General features: G+C 38.4%; 1 protein-coding gene across 3 annotated transcripts in view; it reads left to right on the forward strand.

Moving 5' to 3' along the window:
* Positions 1-26333, forward strand: part of CNOT2 (CCR4-NOT transcription complex subunit 2) — a 122321-nt gene that overhangs the window by 39964 nt on the left and 56024 nt on the right. The window lies entirely within an intron of this gene.

Here is a 26333-nt window from a genome sequence, read left to right on the forward strand (position 1 = left end):
ATGATCAGGAGATTGCACTACAGTACTTGTTTTAAATAAATAGTATTTTTCAATTTCTTTGCTACAGTGCAAATATTTGTAATCAAAAATAAATATAAAATGAGCACTGTACACTTTATATTGTAATTGAAATCAATATATTTGAAAATGTAGAAAACATCCAAAATATTTAAGTAAATGGTATTCTATTATTGTTTAACAGCGTGATTAATCACGATGATTTTTTTTTAATTGCTTGATAGATCTATGTAAAACCAATTGTCTTTCCAGGAACAATGGAGGAACAGACTGTTGGGTGTTCCTCCATTGTTCCTGGAAAGGGATAGTCAATCATGCTCTTTGCTTTTCTGCAAGCCCCTAGCTCAGTGGTCCCCAAACTGTGGGGCACAGCCCACTATGGGGCCACGCAGGAACATTTGGGTGTGGCGGGGCCTGGGCCAGTGGGGATGGGGAGGAAGCGCCACCCAACCCCGCTTTGTCCTCAGCTCTGCTCCTGCCAGCCCCGACCAGGCTGCAGCCGTGGCTCTGTTCCTGGCCCTGGCATCAGCCCAGCCTCTGCCCCCTTACCCTGTCCATGCCCCCAATCCCCTGGGAGCTGCGGCCCTGCTCCCAGCCCCGGTTCCCAACAGGAGTAAGGGGGGTGACATGAAAAATATGGGGACCACTGCTCTAGCAACTTCCTGCAACTCTCTGGAGAAGCAGTAACATAGTTTCAGAAATAATATTGCTATTTTAGTAATGAAATCTAAGCAAGTGCAAAAGAAAACTCAAACAGACAATTGCTATTAAGGAAGGAAACGTTGGATTTTTTTTTTTTTATGGCAACACCTTTACAAGTCCAATTTTGGATCCTTTTACTTGACCTGAGATTAGTTTCCGTTTTTATAAGTGGTATAAGCATAAGCCAAGCCACATTGAATTCTTTGACCTGTAGATATCCTGAACCAATCAGTTTGGGAACCAGAAGTTCAAATAATATATTTTGGACTGGTAAAAACACACTTTTCATCTTTAAATGATCTTTGATTTTTTTAAAAAAAAAAAACTTTAAAAGTTAAGGGTTTTTTTTATGAACTAGTATATTTTCCCACTGATTATCCTGAACATCATACTTATCCTGACTGGGAAAGAAGTATCTAATATTTTGGGTTTCCCCCATAGAAGAATCTATCTTGAATGTTTTAGACGCAACAAATCCTGCATCTTGGCAGGGGATTAGACTAGATGACCCTTGCTTAACTGTAAATATGGCATTGTACGATAGCCTAGAGAATAATTTTGCTAATTGTTGTTCTGAGGCAATATAAACATTTGGATAAAGGTTTTATCACAGTTACAAGAGCAACACAATGTCCTGGGTCTTTATCTTATCAATGTACATCCTATTTAAGTGTGCGCTTGCAGGCTGTCATACAGAGTAGTCCAATATAACAACTCCAAGAGATAATCTCTCTACAGAATTCAGTAACATGACACATTGTGAAAATAGGAACCTATGCATTCCTTTTGTAGCGTCACTTTGTTTATGTGGTAGATCAGGGTGGATAAAAATCAATGATGTTTTTTGAAAAAAAAAAAAAAGAAATAGTCTTCATGACTAGTGATTTAAATCAAATCCACCCTGTGGTAGTTATTGGAAGAAGAGGTAGTCTTGTATTTAGGAACAGACAATCAATCAGTCTGCCAGGCTTTTGCAGGGTGGATTTGATTTAAATCACTAGTCAGGAAGACTCTATTTAATCATGGATTTCTACATAAAAGTGCATTTTTTTTGGTTGTTATAACTTTAATACATATTCTTCACAACTCAGAGATAGATGTAGGTTTCATTTTTAGAAGATACACATTATACATTTTTTAAGTGATTTATTTTGAAAACTTTTCAGGTTAGTTTGGGACAGCTATATCAGAAAATGAATGATTGGTTATTTCATTTACCAAAGGTAATTGAAGCAGATATTTATGAAGTCATTGGGAGGTGAACTATCTCCAATTCAACAGGTTAATCATTAATATTTGGAGGATTTTCTTGGCATGCTGTATTAGGAGGAGAACATCACCAGACAAACCTTTAAATTGTTTTATTTAACTAAAACAACAACGTTATGTATTCTGGATTTTTTTCTTCAACAGCAAACATATAATATTTTAACAAAACAAGTATTTGAATTTAGTTAAACATTCAAGTTATTTTTAAAAATCAGGTTTGTTTTTGTTAAAATTGTTTGTTTTTAACCAAGATAGTTAAATGAAATATAAAAAAAAATTTAAATTGACTGTGTCAGCCAGATCAACATGAGAAACTTAAAATATTGGCTTCTTCATCTAACTCAGTAGTCTTCACCTTCATTTTCCTGTTTGTTCATAATCTGGAAAAAAAAACCAAGCTTTCCTGCTTTTTCAGGTCTCAAACAATTTCTTAATTTGGAATGAATTAGTCCAAAGGAAGAAAATATTCTTTCTACACCGGCAGAAGAAGCTACCGCTGTTAAAAGTGAGATTATCACTTCAACAGTCTCTGAATCCAAGCGCTTAAGTGACTTCCACCAGTTCACTGGTGTGACTTTCTTTAAAACATTATCAGCAAACATATATTTCTTGAATGGTTCACCCTTAGCTATGAAGTTTATTATAGTTGGCATTATGGAGTGATGGTTGCTGGATGTCTGTCATAGCCGCCAACTCTTCTTCGGCAGTTAAGGTTTGACCCTGGTACCGCATATTGAGAATATTTGCAAGAAAATGAGCTGGAAATAGTGCTTGTTTCATTATTTTTTTTAATGCTTGTAATTTAACTCTGTCATTGCATATTTCTCTTTTTAAGAGCTCACTCAGTTCCTTCCAAATTTCAACAGCATCAGCAATAAAACAGCTATTTCCCTGCATTTTGTTCAAGGCTACAGAAATAGGCTTCAGGGTACTCACCATGTGTTCACCATTTCTCTTAAGCCCAATGTTGAGAACTTTGGCTGTGACTGTGCCATCTATTTTTTCCATAATTTTGTTCACAAACTGTCATCAGGTTAGGCCATTTCTTGATATAGTGCTCAAAACAGTCCGCTACTGAGTTCCATCACATGTCTTGTGGGAGAGTTAGCGTGGTTCCTCCCACTTTTTTTCAGAGCAGCTGCTGCAAAGTGGTTGTTACTGAAGTATTTTGCAATTTCAACAACAATGGCCTTTATTTCTGGATCACTGAAGGCTTTGGCTAGGAAGTGGATCAAATGAGCACTGCAACCGTTTGTTACTAGCTTCGGACTCTTTGCTCTCTTCTAAATAATTTCTTTTTATCTTGGATACATTTGCAGCATTGTCTGTGACCAAGCTGCGTACTAGACATTTGAATTTTTTTTCAGTTTGTTATAGCTTTTACTGCTACTTCTTGTGTGTATTCTGCTGTGTGTGCATTTCCTGATGTACCAATTGTTTCTGTAAGGAAGACATTCCCTTCTTCTCTTGTCACACAAGTACATACAGGATCATTGTGGACATTGCTCCACCCATCAAGACTCAGGATAAAAATTTTACCCTCTAGACCTTTTGCACACTGCTCAATTTCTCTTTCATACACTTTATCCAGCAATTTGCCTGCGACGTTTGCTCTTTTGGGTGGACTGTCTTAATGACTGAACCATGTTAATGAATTGTGGGTTCTCAATCATACGGAAAGGAGAGTTTTTGTTGCATAAAGAAACTGGGCAAATTTTTCATCAATAACCTCTTTTTGTAATCTGCTGGTTCTGATCGCAAATTTATCTATGGTGGTTTCTGGATGATGGAGGTTTTTTTTTTTTTCCCCTTTTTGCAACAGGTGTTAATACTGTGGCTATGTGACATACATGATGTGACTGAAACACTATCATTGGCAGATAAGTGTGAAACGATAGAAAATGATGGTGAACTTGAAGGTGGATAGTCTTCAGAATCCTGTATGTTGAGGATGGATTCTCTCCTAAACAAAATAAGTCAATAAAGTTATTTAATGATTATTGCCATACTGCTCATTTAGTATTACTCATTGAATTCACTGATACTCAGTTTAAAGGTGAAATTGTAAAAGGAAGATCTGCCTATTTCAGCTATTTATTTTTTATCACAACTGCATCTAAAATAATAGTACCATAGAATAACTACTATATTTTTTGCTCAAACATGAGAATTCAAGAATAGTCCAGAAGGAAGACAGGCAGTCCTTGAGAAAGAAGTATGAAATAAAAAAGTTTACCAACCAGAAGATCCTGCATGTTCAGACATGTTCCTTTCATCATCTTCAATGCAGCTTCCTCCTGAGAAGGAACACTTCTCATGATGTTGTTGTTTTATTCAGGCAACCAGGCCTTGCATTTCTTTGTTGCACTGTTTGCATTTTGCACGCATGCCTGTCTTACCCACTGGTAGAGGATCTTCATTAAAATATTCCCAAACTGTGTCTCTTTTACAGCCTGCTGCAATTATAGGTTTTCCCTTCTAGTGAGAGACTGGTATGGTAGATCTCAAATCAATGAAGGCTACACTCGGAAAGACCTCAAGACTTCTGGAATATGCTGCTCAAACAGTTTCACTTTTGTTTCTACTATCTGTCCTTCCCTTCTCACCTTTCTCTCCAGACTTATTCTCCTTGTTCAGATCTATTCCGCCTCCAACCATCTTCTATTCATTGAACTTTTTGAAATTTTGCACTTTTAGAGAGAGGTAAGGGATTGACTCTGTGTACACAAATTTGCAGAGGGACAGTAGGGTTGATGTCTGTTATTTGTCACCTCTGTTTATTCATTTGTTTGTTTATAATATGCTTGTTAACAGCAAAAATGTTTATCTCTGGAGACACAAATCCACAGTTTGAGAACTGCAAAATTGAGCATCTCTGATGGTATCTTCTAGACTGAGCACTTAGTCCCATTGGGTAGATAGAAAGAATAACCTAAATATACAGAAGCCTTTGAAACCTCATAAAATTGGGTCCCTAATCCATGAACTATTGGAATTCATTTACAAAACCTTTCTTAAACATTACATGAATATATTGTCTCATGCTATAGAATTAGAATTTATAATCCCTATTCCATGATGAGATACATTATAGCTCAAAGATAGTTGTAATTAAAATATCATTAGTTTTTTTTCCTCAAAAAGCATTTTCTCAAAAACATCTGAGTTAAATAAAACATTTTTTTTTTTTTTAAATCATTGATTTTTATCCACCCTGGGCTTTTTGAAAGCACATTTTGGATGAAGCACTACACAAGCATCTTGTCCTCAAGAAAAGAGGCACTACCCTAATATCTTGCAGGATTTGAGACGTCCCCACAGTGTTGTATAGAGTCCAAAGTTGCTCAGCTGGGAAAGCCACCATTCTAGTTACTCAGGAATTCTTTATAGAATTATGATGCTGTGGTTCCCAGCTTCTTCAAGAGTACAAGATGTGATTCACTCAGGGCTATTCTACTAAGTGGGTGGGTGTTTCTTCATTCTTGAAAACAGTCTCCTAAATTAGACCAAGCTAAATCCTCAGTTGCTACTTTAGTCTCATCCTGGTTCTTAGAGAGCTTTGTGAATTCTTGCCTTTTAATTTTTTGTTTCGAATTCTGTTCCACAAGGAACTTTCCTAATAGCTGTTGCTTTTCCCAGACAAGTGACCAAACTGCAGGGGGTTTCACAGTTGATGCATATTTACTTTTCCACTAAGAGTTGTCTGTGCTACCTTCATGTCCATCCCCCCCCACACACACACACTTTATCTACACTGAGAAATGAGACTTTCCAAATTTCTGTGACACCTTAAAGTTGAAAGGGAGCTTGTCACGGTCTCCAAGTACACAGTGATCTCTCTGTGTGCACAGAACAAATAAAAATACAAACTCAAAAGTTGCATGTTTTATTACTACGGTTTGAAGGAATCAGCCAAATCCTGAGGCATTTTGATTTGCACTAGTAATGTGCATACACCTTTTTATATTATGGTGGTATATTAAGTTACAGAAATTCTATGTCATGGATAGAAAATGGCTCACTATGAAGTTTGTGGGCTCATTTTGGACTGAGATATGAGAAACCTCAGAGCAGTATCACAAATTGTTCACCTGGTGATCTGTTAACATTTTCCAGCCACTGGGCATTGCAACATTGGCCTGGGGACATTGGCAAGAGTACATTTATGATGGTTCATTAAACCAGTGCATATCTTTATAAGGAAAATAGGTTGTTGAGTTCATACCCTGGTCATTCAGCACATTTTTCCCTTTCCTATCTTAGCAGTCGTCTCTGTAGCCTCTTTTCCCCCTCTCGGTATCACGTATAGAGAGAGCAACAACTAGTCAGAAACCCAGTCTGTCTTGCTTGCTACTCAGTTACAGAATAACATATTTCCTATGTGTTAAGTATTCCCTGGGCTTTGGTTACATCAGTACAAATGCTCTCCCAGGTATATATTGTAGGATGCAGAGTGCTGTTGAATTTGTAGGATTAACAGCTGTAGGCTAACAGATATTTTTTTCAGATGTGGAAAGGGCACTACTGGAGGCTATTGTGAGTAGGAGAAAGTAATACATGAAGAAGTTTTGAGCTGTGATTAGCTTCCGTCTGGATTAATGACTGATGAAGAATTGCTTCTCCTATTGCACTGGTGTAATGAGGTTACAGAAAATTCACAGGTGGTAGACTTGTTTTTCAGTGATGGTAACAGTGAGTTTAAACTCTGGAATGCAAGACTCTAGCTAACACTTCGCAGTTTGGCTTGGAGTTGTTCGTTCTGTAGGTGAAGGTAAAGTCTTGTTTAGATCAGTGTAGTGCTGCCAGAAATGTTAATGAGACAAACACTTAAATGGCAGTACAATCCAGATTTACCGTTTTTTCCTGAAACAAAAATCTTATGTAAGTAGCTTTCTTGTTCCAAGACTTGTGAGTGTTCATGTGGCTGGAAACAGACTATTTAAAGCAATAGATTATTCCTGATTTATGAAGAATTTATTGCCCTACACAAAGCAGCAGAGGGTCCTGTGGCACCTTTAAGACTAACAGAAGTATTGGGAGCATAAGCTTTCGTGGGTAAGAACCTCACTTCTTCAGATGCAAGTAATGACAATTTCCAGAGGCAGGTATAAATCAGTATGGAGATAACAAGGTTAGTTCAATCAGGGAGGGTGAGGTGCTCTGCTAGCAGTTGAGGTGTGAACACCAAGGGAGGAGAAACTGCTTCTGTAGTTGGATAGCCATTCACAGTCTTTGTTTAATCCTGATCTGATGGTGTCAAATTTGCAAATGAACTGGAAATTATACCTGCCTCTGGAAATTTCCATTACTTGCATCTGAAGAAGTGAGGTTCTTACCCATGAAAGCTTATGCTCCCAATACTTCTGTTAGTCTTAAAGGTGCCACAGGACCCTCTGTCTTTTTTTGTAAAAAACTGTATAGGGCAAGTATCAGAGGGGTAGCCGTGTTAGTCTGAATCTGTAAAAAGCAACAATCTTGTATCTGAACATAATAATAAAATATAGTTGTATTTCATTATATGCAACAGACTATATTAAAAAAATGTACAAATTCCTCATCTTGATGCTTTGTTAAAAATATGTGGACAATTACATCATTACAAACAAAAATTAATAGACTCTCTTAGTTCGACTTTGAGAATTGCCCCTTTTCTACTTTGTGTGCAAACAAATTGCTTTTTATTTTTAGTATCTTTGACACTATTTCATGGTCAACAGATGTTTCATTTTCTCATCAGAGTTCTTTTTTTATTTATATTTTTTCTTTCATCAGTTCTATATCTAATTCTATAGACTTTACAGAATTCATTTTTTTTAATCATTTTGCTGGATGGTAGCTTATGTTTAAACATTTTTTCTGTTTTAATCAATTTCAGTTTTCACAACTGTAGGAAATTATGGAGGGGTCAGACAATTATTTAATTCCAAAAGTTCCAGCTTTATAATCTTTAAAACACAAGTTGTCAACATCACGTCAAAATGCACAAAATAAATATCCTTAAATAAAATTAAGTTGTCAAGCAGAATTTTTCTTTTTACCCATGTGTAAACTTTGATTATGATAGATGAAAATATTTTTCATCAGTTTGTGTATGTATGGTGAAATCAGCGTTTACCAATAAAATATTGATCTTTCCAACCCTAACTATATGCTTTCTCTTTGCAGTTTGGTTTTTAGTCAAAAAGTAAAAACTTACATTTCAATAGAAACAATAAAAGAGACAATGAAAAATAAAACCAGAGTATCTTGAAAATATTTTTTTAAGTTCTGTTCATTATATTTAGCATTCTCTGTTTGAATTTTGTGGAGAAGACCGTATTTGTAACACATTACGTGTACAAAGTGAAACTTTCAGTCAGATTACTCTGAGCCATACATGTGAGAATAATTCATTACTAGAATAATTTTAAATATTAAAAATTAGCACTGTGTTTCTGAGGAACTGTTAAACAATTTAAGTACAATGCAAAAATAACAGGTAGGCAATTGACCAATATAATTTTTTTCTATCTTTAAATATTTCTAATGGATTGATGTCTTATTTTGAAGTACACCCAATAATATCTGTGCATATATAATATTTAATATATATGAAAAATGCCATGACTTTGTCTTCTCCTTCCCTCTCTTTGTCTATCTCTTCAGCCCCCAAAAGCATCACAAAACTAAAACGCACACCCCACACTCTTCTGGAAAAAAACAAGGAATGGAAACAGGCCTGGCACTTTCCCTAAAAGTTGTCAAACTCTGGCTGTCGGACCAGTGAACGCAGCAAATTCCAGGATTGATCCTCCACTAATTGTGCCCCGTCTGATCTCATTTACCTTAGTGATGCCTGGAAGACAGATAGTCTCCCAGTAAGTCAGGACCCAAGCCACATAGGACTTTTATAGATCAGTCAAACCTCTTAAATTGTATCCAGAAAGAAGAGAGTAATACGAAACCATTGCAGTTGTTGTCTAAGAACTTGTGCAATCCGCACAAGGTCAGGGATGGTGTCCCTAGCCTCTGTTCGCCAGAAGCTGGGAATGGGTGACAGGAGATGGATCACATTATTATTACCTGTTCTGTTCATTCCGTCTGGGGCACCTGGCATTGTCCATTGTCGGAAGACAGGATACTGGGCTAGATGGATCTTTGGTCTGACCCAGTATGGCCATTCTTATGCTTCCTATGACTAATGCTGTCAAATAAACAGCCAGTTGTGTTCTGTACTAGCTGTAACCTCAAAGTGGTCTTGAAGGGGTAGCCTCCTTTAGAGCCAACTTAGAAAGCACAAAGGCATGAATTAGTTTGGCAAGGTCCTGGTCAGGGAGAAATGGTTGTTATTCCCTTATCCAGATGTAAATGAAAAATTGTGCCTTGGGACTCCAATGCCAGGTGATTAAGAACAAATTGGGAATGAAAAGAACCTCTGTAATTTAAATTTCTCGAGCAGCGGACAGTTCGTCTCATTGTGGGAAATAGTAAATAGCGGGAGCAGGAACCAGTCCTGCAGTATTTTCAGGTACCTTTCTGCCAGTTCACTAGCATCATCTCTGGTTTATAGTAGACAAGGTTGTAAACAGTATATACAATGATAGTAAAGGATAATGTCTGTAGCCTAATAGGGACAGAACTGGCATACTCTCCTTAATGAAGGGGTTAACAAAACATCCATTATACAGCACTGTATAAGGCTTGGCATATTACAGAAATACATATTCCCAGTTCTAGAGTTTTCAAGATGAGTCGGTCAAGATAGACAGATTTTTGTCAACAGTTGAGATAATAGGGAATAAAGGAATTGTTTATAAGGTAGGAAAAATTGCTTGAAGTGTGATTTAAAGTAGGGACTTCAGAAAAAGAGAGCCAGAAGGTGCTTGGCATTGATGAAAACAGAGAAATTGTTCAAGCCATGGGGGCAGTATGATAGAAGGGGCGAAGACAGGGAACAGTAAGGCAAAAGAATTGAGAAGAGTGCCTTCCTCCAGTACATAACAAATGCAGCTTGCTCATTGAAGTGACCATGTCTCCTCCCTCCTGTTTTAATTCCATTGAATCCCTCTTCTCTACGACATGTGAATTTAATAACATTTCTGCCCCTGCCAATAAGGCTCTTAGATATTGTCTTTTCCTACTCATTGACTCATCTCTTAGCATTGTCCTCTGCTCTGTCAAAATTGCCATCTTCTGGTTTTCTTCCATGTTGGCCCTGTGCATGAGCTGTTCTTGAAGACCACTGCCCATTTCCTTATTCAGACCCCTCCTCAAGTCAGATTTCTACTGACACACCTACAGGAACCTACACAACTAATAATGGATAAGTGTAGGGACAGTTGGACACAGTTGATACATGTATAATAAAAAATTAAAAATCACATGAAACAAATGAAATGTGTACAGGTCATCATTTTGACCACTTCGTATAGTGTATCCCACATTTGGGTTGTTTGGTTTTTTTTGGCTAATTTTAATTGAAATATGAATTATGACATTTATACTGTACTCAAGTGTGCTCTTTTATGCATCTCAACATAGTTGGCTACCCAGTGTTCTGACTAGTCACTGGTCAATCCATACTCAAACTTAAAACTAATGATTTGTGGATTTATACATACATTTTAATGTATAGTTTGCTGTTCTCTAGCATTTAAAATAGACCCTTCAGTTGCAAATGACTTCTTTAATCTGCATCCATCTCCCAAATATATAAATTATTCCCTCCCCTTTAATTACTGTTAGTAGGGCTTTTAACTCAGAAGATAGCTATTAACTGTTTAATGTCAATACTATCCACTAGTTAATGACATACCAGTTACAGTGAGCACTGTTTAAAAAGAGAACAAATATTGTATCACTCTATTTTTTTTTTATATTTAGAATTTATACGCAATGGGTTATTTATAAGCTCCTCTAAGGGACTCGACAGCATAATATATGAGCACCTCAGAAAGCTTCAGTGTAGTAGTCACAATACCTTTATGATATCAGGAACTATGATCCCTACTTTACAAATGGGGATCTGGAGCAAAGAGATTAGCGGACTTGCCCCATGGTCACTGAGGAAGTCTGTAGTAATTCTAGGAATATAACCAAAATCTCTTACATTTGTCTGGTATCTTGACCACAAAACTATCCTCCTTTCTAGCAGGAAGTTGAAGACAAATTTGTGGCTAGTTTCTGACCTGATATGTTAATGAGGAAGTAGTTCAGCATAATATTGGGGTCTCCCACATCCCAGGCAAGTTCTCTAACTTTCTTTTTCCTTTATGCTGCTTTTCCTGGTGAGGGTTGCAGCATCAGCATGGAGAGTAGGGAGGACCAGACCTCCTTGTCTTCCGCAACAGGTTCCACCTCCTCCGGGGGATTCCCCAGCGTTCCTAGGCCACCTGGGAGATGTAATTCCTCCAGCGTATCCTGGGCTGGCCTCGGTGCCGCCACCCAGTCGGACATGCACGGTAGAGTTCCGACAGAAGCCTCTCAGTGGGCATCCTTATCAGGTGCCAGAACCACCTCAACTGGCTCTTCTCGATCCGGAGGATTAGCAGCTCTACTCCAAGGCCCTCCCGAATAGCCGAGCTCCTCACCCTAACCACTGAACCAAAAGTTTTAAGGTGGCTGCCACTGCCGCCATCACCTCTGCCACCACCATCATCATTTTGCCTGGGACCTGATCTGGTAGGCAGCCTCGGATCACCCCTACTGGATTGAGCCCTGCACACAACTTAGGCAGCCAAACACCTGTCTTCCCCTTATTTGTGAATTGCTCTGTGGCTTAAGTGTCTGGATGCCTGTTGGGAGGCAGTTGAGCACATGCCCAACAACAAGAACATAGTTGCCTAGGGAACTTTTGCTCTGAAAAACTTAGGGGCTGAGTGAATTTAGGTGCCTACAGGGTTCAGCAGGAGTTTTGTGGATTATGATGGAGCTAAAACTGGGACTTAGGTACCTAAGTACCTTTGTGTGGATCCCATGCTTGATTACTTTGTTAGGTCAGAAATAGCTGTGTATTTAACAGATGGTACAAAGTTAGTATTGTTTCTAGTTGATGAAAGGGCATTTATAGACCTTGCCTCCCCTGGTAATTTACATTTGCAAGTATTCACCAAATACTCTGGTGCTTCTATTGGTAGAACAATTAATTTAAATTTTGATACCATGGCAGAATATTGACCTGAACCATAAAGCTCTTTAAGCAACTTAATGAAGCAGTGATATTCACTCTTACCCTAATGAGTCTTGTGAAACACCACAAAAGTTTGTCAGCAGTATATTTCTTAATTTGCTTTTTGTCATTTTTCCTTTTCTGCTACTAATCAATTTATGTGCTGCTTTTCTTTGCATATGTAGAGTAAATCAAAGCTATTAATTGACAAGATAAAAATTGACTTTTTTCCTGAGAAACAATAAATCTAACATTGCTTTCTAAACTGTATCTGATCTGTTCTTGATTATTAACCATTTTAGCAGAATCCATAATGTTGCTTCTTGTGGTAATTTATGACACTGAGCAATTACTTTTTGAAAGTTTTTTATATTTTAGAATTTGGAGGGAGTAATATTTTTATCTTTCCATAGCTGTGTGTACGGTAGTGTTTTTAGTGCCTTTAATATTTGTAGGACATCAGATGCTCTTCATTATTTTTTGTTGTTGTTGTTTCACTTACTGGTTGCATTTGTCTGAAAAGTGTTCTAAGTAGCACTAATGTAGATTTTTGGATTGGGAGGAGCACTTTTTCTTCCCTGCCTTTTTCTTTCTGTCTAATCATTTTATATATGTGCATAGTAGATGTAAATGATACCAGATCAGAATGGAAGAATTGTACAAGAATGAATGTAAAAGTATTGCATGACTACATAAAGTGCCAGACGTTAGAGAATCAATGAAGTGTATGTGTTTCCGTGCATGCTCGTTAGCTCTACTTAGTTCTTTTTGCTTTAATCAAGGTTCACTTTGAAGTTTCTTCGGAGAACAACAGGAGACTAGAAGATACTAAATCCGCACATAGTTGACTTTAACCACACAGAAAATATACCTTATTTGCATCATCTTGTTGCACAGTTGTGAACGTCAACAAAATCAGATTTTTAGAAGACGTAGTTAATGTTCATGAAATACACCCCTCGTAGAAGATCTTAGTTTGAAATGACATTTGTCTTACATGGGTTTCATACCTTAGATTCTATAGTAACTAAATACACTCCTCTTGTAAATATGCATTTCCTAAGTTCAGTAAAATGACACATCCATCCCAATTTTGAATCTCTATTTTGTTTGCATTGTAATGCAAGATGATTTGATTCTCTTGAGCTTTCTTTTTATATAATTTTGGGAAAGTTTCAACTATTTTTTTTTCAATAAAAGTTTTAATTCAGTCTTTGACAGCATGTTCAGTTATATACTTCTCTGTAGAGCTTTGCCACAGGAACTTATGTAGCTCTTGTACTGAATCCGTGTGGCTGCTATGTATGAGTATGACACTGAAAGCAGTCATTGCACATACAGAAAACTTGCTTTTCTGTTACTTTTACAAAGTCTTGGTAGACACCATCTAATGCACTTACAAATATCCATTTTTAAGAGCATGAAAGGAATATGTGCTCTGAAAGTACTAATTTCTGTGCTCCTCTCACTTCTCTGAGATAAACAACTAGATGTTTTCTTAATTTTTAAATATCTCCTGAGTAATGAGTATTGTAATTCAAATTTCAATCTGGAGTGATATTATGTAGAAGTTTCAAGGTACTTAAGCTGTCATACTTATTTCTCTAAAGGAAATACAATGTAGTGTTTTAGGAGACAGGCTATATCTTGAGACTCAAAGTACTTTGAATTTATATCAAGTTTTGTTTAATCTGTGAACTGAATAGCTTGTTTCTGATTGTCTATTTTAAAAGGGATTTGTGAATTTGAAAAATAATCCTTTTATAAAAGCATATACCACTAGTACTGTAAGATTGTTCTAAAGGTGACCCACCTTCCAAATTTCTTGACAGATTTGCTGATAGATATATTGTCAGTCTTCTGTTTAGTCTTTATAGTTTTGAATTTTTAACTTACACAGGCTTTTTCTGGTTTAAAGAAAATAAGCAAATGGTGAAGACATTGACAAACCCCACAATTCATTATTGTATTCATGGAAAGAATACTAATCTGTTTCAGTGTTAAGCTACCATTGGGGGGGAGAATTATTTGGTTAAAATATTGAAACATAAATGCATTCTGGGATATTTGACAGCAGGACCATGTCTTAGTGCTACACAGGACAGAGTGAGCACACTGCATTTAAATAATAATGGGAAATAACTTTTATTCTTAATTCCACATAACATAATTTGTATTAGAAATGGTTTGAAATAAATATTATTAATTGTCACCAGTTTATGATTACATCACTAAACTAAATTCCCTAAATTATGCTTCTGTGTTCAGGGCCAATGTTAATCTTTTTTCTTTAATAGTGTGATGAGAATCCATGAAATGAACCAGTCAGCCACATGTAGATTGAATTTTCTAATGTACGTTATATAGGTAAAAGTGCCCTAGAAGACTGTTGTTGTATAAGCATATAATTTTAATACTATTATAAAATTATTCAGTCAGAATATTTACCAAGGGAATGTTAATTGTAGAAACTGTCTACTTTCAAATATGCTAGTCACCTGGAAAAGTGGACTGTGTTTTTTTTCTATAACTGATGAAGGTTTTTTTAAATTGTAAGATTTATCATTGCTTTAGCCATCTATTACATGCAATGTAAAATATATAGAACATGTTGATATATGGAAAGTAATGCACATTGGAAAACAAATTTCAAATGTACATACAGGATGGGGTCTAAATTAGCAGTTATCACTCAAGACAGAGATCTTGGTGTCATTGTGGATAATTCTCTGAAAACATCCACTCAGTGTTCAGCTGCAGTCAAAAACATCTACCCATGTTAGGAGCCATTAGGAAAGGGATAGATAAGACAGTAAATATTATAATGTCATAATGCCCTATATAAAGACATGGTATAAGAACGGCCACACTGGGTCAGACCAAAGGTCTGTCTAGCCCAGTATCCTGTCTTCAAACAGTGGCCAATGCCAGGTGCCTTAGGGGGAATGAACAGAACAGGTAAGCATCAAGTGATCTATCCCCTGTCGCCCATTCCCAGATGCTGGCAAACAGAGGCTAGGGACATCATCCCTGCCCATCCTGGCTAATAGCCATTGATAGACCTATCCTCCATGAACTTACCTCGTTCTTTATTGAACCCCTCTATAGTCTTGGCCTTTACAACATCCTCTAGCAAGAAATTCCACAGGTTGTTTGTGCGTTCCATACCGCTAATCATTTTTGTTGCCCTTTTCTGAACCTTTTCCAATTTCAATATATCTTTTTTGGGATGGGGCGACCCCATCTGCATACAGTATTCAAGATGTGGGCGTAACATGGATTTATATAGAGGCAACATGATCTTTTCTGTCCTATTATCTATCCCTTTCTTAATGATTCCCAACATTCTGTTCACTTTTTTGATTGCCCCTGCACATTGAGTGGATGTTTTCAGAGAACTATCCACAATGACTCCAAGATCTCTTTGCATGGTAACAGCTAATTTAGGCCCCATCATTTTATATGTATAGTTGGAATTGTTTTCCAATCTGCATTACTTTGCATTTATCAACATTGAATTTCATCTGCCATTTTGTTGCCCAGTCACCCAGTTTTGAGGGATCCTTTTGTAGCTCTTTGCAGTCTGCTTGGGCCTTAGCTATCTTGAGTAGTTTTGTATCATCTGCACATTTTGCCACCTCACTGTTTACCCCTTTTTCCAAATAATTTATGAATATATCGAATAGGACTGGACCCAGTACAGACCCCTGGGGGACACCACTATTTACCTCTCTCCATTCTGTAAACTGACCCATTTATTCCTACCCTTTGTTTCCTAAGAGGACTTTCCCTCTTATTCCATGACCGCTTACTTTGCTTAAGATCCTTTTGTGAGGGACTCTGTTAAAGGCTTTCTGAAAATCTAAATCCATTATATCCACTGGGTTCCACTAGTCCACCTGCTTGTTGACCCCTCAAGAATTCTAGTAGATTTGTGAGGCATGATTTCCCTTTACAAAAACCATGTTGACTTACCCCGCCCCCCCAAAAATTGTTCATCTGTGTATCTGATAATTTTGTTCTTTACTATAGTTTCAACTGGTTTGCCTGGTACTAAAGTCAGGCATACCAACCTGTAATTGCCAGGATCACCTCTGGAGCCCTTTTTAAAAATCGGTGTCACATTAGCTATTCTCCAGTCATTTGGTATAGAAGCTGATTTAAATGAGGTTACAAGCTACAGTTAGTGGTTCTGCAATTTCACATTTGAATTCCTTCAGAACTCTTGGGTGAATACCATCTGGTCCTGGTGACTTATTACTGTTTAGTTTATCAATTTGTTCCAAATCCACCTCTAATGACCTCTCAATCATCAATTCTACAAGAAGATTTCTTAATATCTTAGTGTACTGTTGAGTCCAATAAAATGATAAACCAAATCTCCCTTGGTGATACACCGCTACCTTGATATAACGTGACCCGATATAATACGAATTCGGATATAACACGGTAAAGCAGTGCTGCGGGGGGCACACTTCAGTGGATCAAAGCAAGTTCAATATAACGCGGTTTCACCTATAACACGGTAAGATTTTTTGGCTCCTGAGGACAGCGTTATATCGAGGTAGACGTGTACCTACAATAATTTTGAAAAACAAACATTTAATAAAGAGTATTAGTTTTAGTATTCTAAACCAGTTACTTATTTGCTTCAGGCTGCTAAACTCTAATATAATTTAATTAATCTACATCCATATGAGAAATCTTAAATCACTGGTGATTAGGGAAGAGATCTTTTTGAAATTTGTGAAGACAGAAGTTTATAGAAATGTTTATCACAGAAATCAAACTCTGTGCTAGCAAGGCATTTGCTGGTTATTGACCCAAGTGTTCACATTCAGCAGTATACTTTGTTGCACAAAACACTCACTGATAACATTTTGTTTTCCCTATGAACGAGAGAGATTATTGTTTTGCTCTGAAATGTTCCCCTTTTTTTCACACGCAAACACTCAGAGTGCTTACAGTCTCTAAATTTTCTAGCATTAGGTTTGTCGTCTGGATGGAGCATGTGGGACACAGCCATTAAGACAATAAGTGGTCAGGTTGAATTGATGATGGTTCTGCTATTCAGCGTGGACTGGAAGTCTCAAGCACTTCAGCTTCACTAGGTTAACTAGTCCTTCTAACTTCCTCCCACAATGTGGTGTTTCAAGTTTTACGGTCCTCCTTTTGTGACCCCCACCTCTGCCCCTGGTGCCTCAGATATTCCATGTGGCAATTCTTCATTTAATAAGGGACGCTATCTTGCATGGTATACAATGCTGAGCATTATTCACTCACCGCTGACAATATGTTCAGCAGTGTACAGAAGATAAGACAAGGATTTTACTTTAAGACGACAGACGGTCAAAATATCACACACTTTGGAGGCAGAGACCATTTTGTGAGGGGGGTGGTCCGTGTATTTTGCACAGTGTCTATCAGTGGGCTCTTGATCCATGTCTAGAGTTTTTAGCTGCTACTGCATTATATATAGTAGTGCAGATAATTTTTTTTATGCACATATAATAGCACCACTTGTGGAGGAGTATGGGTGCACTGTTCAAGTGAATTGTGTTTTGAAGCAGTATTTAAGACGAAAGGATGGATGTTTGTTACACGGGGTAGGGAGGGCAGCCCAGTTATAGGGGACGAATTAAAGCAAGATGCAGGAGTGAGAATGGAAGGAGTTGATAAGTGCACTTTGCAGTTTAAATTGTAGTAAAGAGCTGAAGCAAACATATATATAAGCTGGTGGTACTCTAGTGTTAGCTATCCACATCTTTTTTTCTTTGTTGACTGTCTATTCTAGTGAAAACCTTTTGGAGCTGTACATGGGCCTGTGTCATTGAACCTGCTCAGGATCTAGAGTGATCAGGTGATCTGAATGGCGCTCACCACCTAAGCTTACAGCCAGCAGGTCTACATTAGGCTTACTGAAGAGAGTATTGAATGCAACACTAAGTGATGCTATGACAATATTGAGGGGGTGAATATGGAACAATAATGTCTAGTATAATAATTTATCAATTTATCAAAAACTATTTTTGACCACCACAATTCACCCTCTCAAAAAACAAAACAAACACCAACAAAAAAACCCAGAATTGGCTTTCATCCTCCATAATTGCACTACAGAGCTCCCTAAGAATTTTGGGGAGGGTAAACAAGAAGGTTCCTTAAAATACATGGCAAACTTAGTGGATACAAATTAGATACAAAGTATACATTGAGGGATGGAATGTTCTAGATAGCCGGCAACCCCCACTGTATAAGAAGAACCTAGCACAGGGGGTCTCAAAACAAATTTTTTGGTGGCCTCGGGATGTGGCCACCAACTCTTGCTGGTGGTCGCTCTGATAATTTTTCCTAAAATACTTAATTTTAGGAAAAGCAAATAAACATGCACAGATACATGTCCATATCTTTGTAATTTATTTATGTAGGGATTTAATTTTTTTTGCAGACTCAATAATAAAAAAACAATGCACAGTTGTCTCAATTCTTTACTGAACTGAGACAGTTTTCTTTTTGGTTTTTGGGTAAAAGGTGGATGTCTGTACAAAAATTCTACCTGGACTTTGCTCGTATTCTTGTGCTCTGTGTCATGAAGCAGGAGCCCCTCACCTTGCCAGGGAGCTGCCAAACCCTGGAGCAGATCACAGCTGTTGGGCTGCTGCGGTAGCTACAGCAAATGTAAACAGCAAGTGCGGCCCCAGGCAGGGGAAGCACCAACTTATCTCTCTTTCCCTGTCTCCTGTGGCCCTTCAGCAAAAGCCTGCCCTGGGGAAGGTGAGCCGGGCTGCCTGTGGAGTCCCAGGCTCCCATGCTGGGCAACCGAATGCCACTTCTGCCTCCCCTGACAAGCCACCTCCAGCAGTGCACACGCCAGCCCCACGTGTCTCCAGAGGTGCTGCCCAAAGACCTTGTGGTGCAGGGCGCTGATCCCTGATGCGCCTGCGCGCCACCTCCCCCCCCCCCCCCCCGCCAATCTCTGCCTATGCTGTTGTGGCTGCAAAAAAATCTACTGGGGGCTGCATGCGGCCACAGTGGAGGTCATTGATTTACACTGTTGGAGCTGTCTGTACCTTTTAACCCTAGTGGTCATCTTACATTGGTTTCATTTTCAAGACTGCATTTGCTGGGAAAAGGGCTAGAAACAGCTTTCATTTGTACTTTAAAAATAATTATTCTCTCTCTACATTTCTAGTTCCCTCCCAAATCATGGGCCCAAAGGCTAGCTGTGCTTTAGTGGTTGTCGGAGATCCTATCATAGAATCATTTTCATGCTCTATTTCTCCCACCCTCCCTGCACAGTAGAAGTATGATGAAATATACATAATCTGGAAGCTGGTGACATAATGCAGTTAATATACTCCATAGTTTTTCCTACTCTGTGATCTACCAGGGACTGCATCACAATGGGGAAGTAACCTTTCTGGGTAACTTTTTCTGATGGTTCTTGTGGCTCAAGAATGAGCAAGTGAGTTTTATCTTTAGCTCCACCATGGTTGGTAAAGCCCACTTGCTCTCAGACCTTCTTTCTGTTGCAAGGATATTTCTAATAATTGCTCACTTTTGTGGTGCTTTTAGTTATACACACCTGTGTTATGACGACTTTGATTAGACAAAATATGTGCCAGTGAGCATTGTTCTATATTTGTAGTCAGCCTCCACAAGTGTTCACACAAGCTATTTTTCATCTTGTAGGCTCTCACTGTAATATTGTGGCAACAATCTGCAGAGAGATCTTAAAAATTTTTCTTATTCAGAAGTTTGCCAGCTGTAGTCTGGAACGTGGTTTAAAACCAGCATATCTTTTAGACCAGATTTGTGGCTAGTTAAGTGTGTGAAGTGGATATTGATGTTAGGCTGCTTCATCAGCTAGCTGCTTGTTCTGGGGACAGTTCTTGAGCTGAATACTGAAATTGCAAACACAGTATCTTCTAATCCCCCCGATTTCTCCTACTGCGGTTAATGATCCTCAGCAACCATCTGATTCTGTCATGCTATTGATTTTCTTATAAAATCGGGTATTAATGTAAAACGCCATCACTGTTATTCCATGGTGTGATCCATGCTGTGGTTCCTGGGTCAGTGTTTTTGTTCATTGATGTGTGGTTGCTGATGAGTATTTGCTTTAGATTGGGGGGTTGTCTGTGGAGCAAGCAAATACTCTCCAGCAATCAAACATCACTGAACAAAAACACTGACCCAGGAACCTATCCTTGTAACAAAGCCCGATGCCAACTCTGTCCACATATCTATTCAAGTGGCATCATCATAGGACCTAATCCCATCAGCCATACCATCAGGGGCTCGTTCACCTGCACATCTACCAATGTGATATATGCCATCATGTGCTAGCTATGCCCCTCTGCCATGTACATTGGCCAAACTGGACAGTCTCTCCGCAAAAGAATTAATGGACACAAATCTGACATCAGGAATCATAATACTCAAAAACCAGTGGGAGAACACTTTAACTTGTCTGGTCATTCAATGTCAGACCTGCGGGTGGCTATCTTACAACAGAAAAACTTCAAAAACAGACTCCAACGAGAGACTGCTGAGCTGGAATTGATATGCAAACTAGATACAATCAATTTAGCATTGAACAAGGACTGGGAATGGCTGAGCCATTACAAACATTGCATCTATCTCCCCTTGTAAGTATTCTCACACTTTTTATCAAACTGTCTGTACGGGGCTATCTTGATTATCACTTCAAAATTTTTTTTCTCTTACTTAATTGGCCTCTCAGAGTTGGTAAGACAACTCCCACCTGTTCATGCTCTCTGTACGTGTGTATATATATATCCTCAATATATGTTCTACTCTATATGCATCCGAAGAAGTGGGCTGTAGTCCACGAAAGCTTATGCTCTAATAAATTTGTTAGTCTCTAAGGTGCCGCAAGTACTCCTGTTCTTTCTCATTCAGAAGTAACCTTTGCCTTAGTTAACTAGCTTAATCATCCTTTTTGTGGATGCACCAAAATCACTGTCAAAAAAGTGTGGATGTTGTCTTGCAAGGATTCAGCAATCAAAGCAACTAATTGTATTCATACAGTCCAGTGTCCCTATAAAATGCCATTGCTTAGGCCTTGTCTATACTACACAATTTTGTTGGCAAAAGACAGCTTTTGCTGACAAAACAGAGGAGATGTACACACTACAAAGCTACTTTTGTCAGCAAAACTGTCCTGTTTTGCTGACAAAATAAAAACACCTCAACAGGCATAAAGCTTTTTGTGGCAAAGTTAAAGTGACAAAGTGTCAATGTAGACACTGCCGTTCATTATGTTGCCATAACTGGCCTCCCTCACTATCCCCAATGCCCACTATAACCATTCTGCTAACTGTTTTGAACTCTGCTGACCTGCATACAGCTACATAGGCATGCACTCCTCCCTTCAAAGATCTGGGAAGCTCTGACAGCTGGGGCAGCAAAGAGCAAATCATTAATGTGGAATCCTATACTGTAGTTCTAATTTTAGTTGGGCATGTTTCACCTTTTTCATTGTGCGTTTTTGTGGTGCTTGGTTTCTGTCATACCTGATGTATTTTTACTGTAAAGTTTTTTAAACCTACAGTAATTACACTTTTTGAGATAGAAAATTTCTATTAGTGTGTGTTTTGATGACACCAATGTTCTCAGAAGGTATTTTTATTGTAATTAATTGCAGAATTTCACCGTAATAGGAGAAAGGCCTACCTGTCTAAAGGTTTTCCTCTTTACTCTCTCATGCAGATGCAAGGGGTACTGGAAAATGAGAACTCTAGATGGACCTCTCAGGGTATGTCTGCACTGCAATTAAAACCCGGGGCTGGCCCATGCCAGTTGACTTGGGCTTGCAGGACTTGGGCTAAGTGGTGTAGATGTTCGGGCTTGGGCTGGAACTCCACCTGCGAGGTGGGAGGGTCCCAGAGCTCAGGCTGCAGGCCAAGCCCAAATGTCTGTACCAAAGTGAAACAGCCCATTAGCCCAAGTCCTGTGAACCCAAATCAGCTGGCATGGGCCATCTGCTGGTTTTTAATTGCAGTGTAGACATACCCTCAGAGGCTATATATTTACTCCCTCACAAGAGAAGTAGTTGGTTGATAGGCCTAGTTCCTCTTTGTCCCTTACTTAGGTGTAGCTTCAACCAAGGATTCCTGTATCCTACCCACATGGTGTAAAGCAACTTCTTTTCTCTCATTCTCCCAAACAGAGAAAAGGAGTGGATAATTCCCTTAGCCTGTTAAATGCTCCGTTTCATCTGGTAGGTGATTGCATTCTGAGACGATTTAGCACAGTTGGGATATTCTTATAGTGAAACTTCACTATATATCTGATAGTCAGTTGACTACATTGATGTAATTTGGGACACTTCTTTGTGTATTATTTTATATTGTCTAAAATTGTGCTAATTACTTCAAGAGAAAAATACAGTAGATTATAGGCTCTTGGCTGAAGGAGTTTACAATCTCTAAAGAATAGTAATACTCCATTTCATTGTAATCAAATTTTCACTATAACTGAATTCCACTTTAAAGTCTTCCATGCACAGTATTTTAAATGTTGTTGATCAGCACAGTAAATGAGAAATATTTTACTATCTAAATACAGCTAAATTTCAGTAGCTGCTGTTGAGTTTTTCAGAGTCTGGACTATCTTATGTGCTTGAAAATGTCATGTAAAGTATACAAGTGTTTGATAAATGCTTATATGTGGATTCCATGTTAACAAAGAGAACCACTCTCCTTTCATATACTGGAAGCAGCAAAATGATGATAATTGTAATGGGGGATGAGTTACTGCTAGTACAACAATATTAGCACTGAGTTATTGACAGTTTCTATGGAGTTTCAGCCAAAAAAGCTGAAATTTACTGAACTACATATGGCCTGCACTCTGAGTATAAAAATCATGACTTCAAGAGTAGTAGGAATTTGTGCAAATAAGTTGATGTTGGGATCAGCAGCAATAAATGCTTTTGCTTAGCTGAACTGCAAGTGTGGGTTAGGAGCTTGTATACAAATACTTTAGTGGAGTTAAAATATTTCAATTATTTTATTTAAGAGTTTGGCTATGCATGATTCAGGGCATTTGGTAAGTTGACTGCCTAATTGGATTAGTGAACAACCCCTCCACTCCCTTATATTTCATTGTCCACCTGGCCAGATGGCATATTTTCTGCTTTGCTCTGAAGGATCACTAGTGCAGAAGGCATGGGACCTGACTAAAGAATTGCTCCCATCCAGCCAAGGCTCATCATTCCATTATTCAAATAACTCCGATGCCAATGGTGCACTAACCACATTGCTGCTTAGGGGAAGTTCACAGCATTTTTGATGATGCAACTTCCAACCACTTCACATTTTATGCCAAAGATGTAGAATGATGCAAATTAAAGCTGTGATTGAAAATTCACAAGGTGATATCAGGACTCATGCTCCATAGTTAGTAGTGTCATTTATTTTCTAGACTTTTTTCCAGCTACTTTTTTGATATTTCAAGGAGTTAGAGTTGCTTAAACATGGATATTACATGCAGAGAGACGACAGGTTGAGATTGCGACTAACATCCCATCCTTTTAAATTCTAGGACAACTTTGATGAGCCAATCTTTTTACACAGTAGGCAGAAAAAGGTGCATTTTCACACATTAGTTGATTATGTGAACCCTTGCTGTGCGGAGGGAAGTCTATTAGCTAGCTGAGGTGAACTCTACCAAGCACCAATGTGACCGTGTAGGGTACATCTAAACCAGCTAGCATCTGTTAAAAGAACTTGGCCTGTCTGCACTATGGTTTTAAAAATACACCTTTTTTTATTCTAGTGTACACAAGGACTGTATGGCTGTATATATTGTTTGGGTCAGAGAATACTGAGTTACCATTTAAAATACAGATTTTAGAAAGCTTTGCTTCAGTTCCTATTTTAGTTAAGTGTATAATTAATGTTTTAATGTATCTGGTTTTATAGCAGAACTTTTTGATGTTGATAAAAGCCCAAGGGGGCTGCACTGTTGGATGTTCAGTTACCTCCTTTTCTTAATTTTATCAATACAAAAGCTACATTAAAAGAATACTGTTTAGATTGGGTAATCAAGCACTCAAAAGTTAGGAATTTACAGTTGGTTGGTTGCCTGTGCAACCTTAGTTCTCCCCCTTATGAATCCACCCTGTGCATTGAATGAGGTAGGGTTCCTGGGGAAAATAGTGTGTGATCCTGCAATTAAGACTATATAATTAGAGCCCTACCAAATATATGGTCAATTTTGCGATCATAGGATTTTAAAAATCATAAATTTCATGATTTCAGATGTTTAAATCTGAAATTTCATGGTGTTGTAACTGTAGAGGTCCTGACCCAACTCTGAAGGCAGGAGTGCAGAAGGGTGGCATGATATGGTATTGCCACCTTTTCTTCTGCGCTGCTGCTGGTGGGGCGCTGCCTTCAGAGCTGGGCGCCTAGCCAGCAGCTGTCATTCTCTGGCCACCTAGTTCTGAAGGCAGCGCAGAAGTAAAGGTGGCAATACCACAACCCCCCTACAATAACCTTGTGACCCCCCCCCCCACCCACCCATTCACAACCCTCTTTTGTGGCAGGACCCCCAGTTTGAGAAACCCTGGTCTCTCCTCTGAAATCTATGTAGCATAGGGTAGAAGTACACAAAAGATCACATTTCATGGGGGAGACCAGATTTCACGGTCCATGACGCGTTTTTCACGGCTGTGAATTTGGTAGCTCCCTATGTATAATGCATATGCATGTGGGGCCGAATTAAGATTAAAATGGCAACTGTAAATCTGGCATTGCTTTAGTTTGAATGCTTTAGTTCGAAACCCAAATACATACAAAAAAGTTGAGAATGTTAATTTCCTAGGTTTTGTTTTTTTTAAACAACAAAAGTAAAAGTAGGTCTGTGTGTGTGTGTGTGTGTGTGTGTGTGTGTGTTTGTAACTCTGGCAATCTCCCTATCGTGCATCCTCAGCAGAATTTGAAGCCTGAGCCTTTGGCACAGACTTCCACCACTTGAGCTATAGGTGTAACTACAGTAGCTGTCAGAGGAAGGATTTTTATCCCAGAGTGTGGGGGAATGAGACACTGAAGCCATGTTCTGGATCTGGGTGTGTCTGGCCTAGTTTGACGTGTCCCCCCATGCCATCTCCAAGAAGTCAGGGAGCTAGCTCCTGTGCACTTGGGGTGGTGGGAGGGATTGGCATGGGAAGCCAAACCCAGCTCTCAAAATCAACTCTACCCCGCCCCTTGCCACACTGACTCTGGCAGCTCCCAGGTACTACCAGCAAAGTGTGGTGATGGTGCTGCTGTTCTGGCAGTTTGCTTGAGCTGGACTTCTTAGAACGTTCAGCGGTTTTGAGAGGCTACCAGAATTTCCCAGGGGTTGAAGGAAAGCAAGGGAGAGGAAATAGCAACTACATTTTTTTTTTTTTGACAATTTTGCTAAATCTGAATGGAATTTTATGGGACAAAGAAAAAAGGCATTTCTACAACCTGAGCGGTTTCCCTCAAGTGAATATCAAAGACTGATTGCAAGCATGTATGTGTTAATGCTTCTCAAAGAAAAGGGTGCAAAAATCCTTTAGAATGGAAAGTGTTAAACAACCTGAATATAAGGGTTCCTACCAGTTCCCCCAGTAAGTGTGGCTTTGTAATCCTTTTATTTTTTCATAACTATTTTGGAGTTCCTTGAACCAGAAATCAAAATGACTGCTACAGAATATCAGAAATATCTGAGAATGAGGCACTGAAGTTCATATTTCTAACCAGGCGTTTTTCTTTTCATTCTATAGAAATTTCCACATTAGCAGGTATAATTTTTTATCATTGCACTGAAATGCTTAACTGGTATTCTGAAACGTTGCTGAAAGCAAACAAAAACTTTATGTGGAGAAGTACACTGATCTAAAAGAAGTCTCCTCGTGTTCCACAACATAATGTATGCTTTTGCGCCTTTGATCTGGAGCTCTGTTAATATAAAGTTAATGTAATGCTTTTCCTTTCGGGTTTTAAGGGACCTTGAAATATCATAGTAATCCAGTAAGAGGGATGACAGTATTTCCTTATTTATTTAGCTGTTTATCAAAACTTATTTTTTAGTTATAGAATATGCCCATGATATGTTTATGCCATTCTGTAGTATAGAAGTATTTCTCTAGCATAAAAAGTGACCATTAATATACAAATTACCTTATCCCTTTTGCTTC

The sequence above is a fragment of the Malaclemys terrapin genome, chromosome 1 (genome assembly GCF_027887155.1).
Source record: "Malaclemys terrapin pileata isolate rMalTer1 chromosome 1, rMalTer1.hap1, whole genome shotgun sequence".
Lineage (NCBI taxonomy): Eukaryota > Metazoa > Chordata > Testudines > Emydidae > Malaclemys > Malaclemys terrapin.